Here is a 2,247-nt window from a genome sequence, read left to right as displayed (position 1 = left end):
CAAATGTTTTTAATTATTTAAAATAACTTATGTTTTCCTGGACTATAAGTCACATTTGTCAAAAAAAAGATAAGTTAAACTTTATTCAACCCATTTACAAACAGTGGAAGCACAGTGTGAATCACTTTTCAAGACTTCTGAGTATACATTTACACATTGTCCAATTAGAGCTGCTACCGTCCAGCGATCCAGTTGCTACTGTGCCAGTATACTTCAGATGTACCACTTTTTGCTAGGGGACTGTCAGCCACTATAACTCATTACTCATTATAGTCAAAATCAACAGTTATTGGGCTAAAAGGTATTTCTCTGCAAAATGCACACCTCTTTGACTTCATTCCACAGATGGAGACAGATAATAGATTGTATAAATGGTTCATAGTCCTTGTTGGAAAAATAGACTAACAAGTATGTGCATGGACTGACGAGTGGCTGGTAAGTGTCCAAGGGAGGATGAAGGCTTTTCTTCAGGAGGATAAGACAAGCTGGCACGTTGTGGATCTGAGCACAAGGGAAGACTAGTCACAGCAGCTGATCACCAGAGAAGCGCCGACCTGGAACGCTGTTACGCCCACACACACAGAAAAATAAATCTCACTGAGAGAGGAGGAAAAAGGAGGAGCAGCAAGACAGGCCCAACAGTTCCGTGCTTTAACCTTCCTGCCTTTTGTGTAGTTGCTGTACTGCATCTTAAGAGTGTCAAAGGAAAGTAGCACCTTTATCTTGTTTTTGTATTTTTTCTTGTCATTGTTGAGTTTTTTTAAAGTTGTGTCAACATGTAGTACTTCAATGATAAAATGACAAAAAATACACACAAGCACTGTATGAATTATGTTGTTTTCTGCTCAAGTACAAGCACTGTGGACCAGAAGCATATGTCAAGGATTTGGAAACCTCACTTATGTTCAACAACACGTACTTTACCTGTTTTTCTTCCGACACACAGACATAAGTGAATGACCAGTTTCAGCTTCTAATTTCATATTCACATGGTGCTAGCAAGAGTGGCATTACAGAGCTGTGACTTTAACGCTACAGCTGAATAGTAATGTTTGAATATTAATGTTTAAGGTAGGGAAAGCTGTGCAGGTACACAGAAAGTGGGGGAGTTTGAAGAAATGTGTCGTGTATGAAGCATTAGAATTCAGAGAAATAGGTGTGAGGATCAGAGGGGAAGCAAGGAACCATTATAAAGCCATTTACCAGACAGCTTCCAGCACAGCAGCAAGGTAATGAATGGGTTCAGCATAAGACTTCCTTTTCTAAGGAGACCTACATTTATTACTTCAAATGAGACAGATGGAAAACAAAAGATTGCCTAAGATTCACCAAAAAATGACTTCATTTCGTAGCATGGTGACCTGAAGCATATCAAAAACGTTGCTTGGTGCTCCTTCCATGTTTTGTTTTTAAAGCAAATGATTACAGCATTTTAGAGAAACTTCACATTGTGAATTGTACTGTATGTAAAAGTGCAAATATGTCTGCTTATGATTTAGAGTAAATACAATTGTATCATTAACATGTGTTGATATTTGAATATGCATCTCTTTTACTTTTAGTGTTTTTATGTTCCAATCAAATCATGACTAATTATATTAAGCTTGAAATTTCTATATGTATGTCTCCTTTTGTTGAAACAAATCAATTCCAATCCAATTTATGTGTTGAAACACTAGTATAATAATACTTTGTTCAATTCAATTCAATTCAATTTTATTTATATAGCCCAAAATCACAAAATGTGGAAACAGCATTGTGTTCACAAGTACTATCTGTTAAAGTAATTAAATTATATTTAGTGTTTATAATAAATTAGAAATCCTGCTAAATGGTGAAAGGTGGATATTAAGTATGTCAACATAAAAATTCACTAAAATCAGAGAGGTTTGTCCCTTCATAATATTAACCAACTAAAAACTATACTCTGGATTCATAGGGGATTAAATCTGCATATCGGACTGCACAGAACAAATATTATTTATTTATTTACTTAGTAATGCAAAAATAATGTTTGTGCAAATGCAAATGTATTTAAAATAAGGATAAGATACCTTTTCAGTTGCATGACATGGCCTCTTGAATGTTTTTTTCAGACTTGGCTAATATAGAATGTCAGGGGAGTGAAGTTGATTTGCTTTTGATTATTTTTCTAATTTGCATTTAATGAGATTAATAAGTCAGTCTGTGAAAAGAGATATCATTGGAAAAGGATTTCTTTGCCTAAACATTTCAGCTTATTAAAAC

Source organism: Oryzias melastigma, linkage group LG3 (genome assembly GCF_002922805.2).
Source record: "Oryzias melastigma strain HK-1 linkage group LG3, ASM292280v2, whole genome shotgun sequence".
Lineage (NCBI taxonomy): Eukaryota > Metazoa > Chordata > Actinopteri > Beloniformes > Adrianichthyidae > Oryzias > Oryzias melastigma.
The sequence above is the reverse complement of the archived record's forward strand: the minus strand, read 5'-3'. Positions refer to the sequence as shown.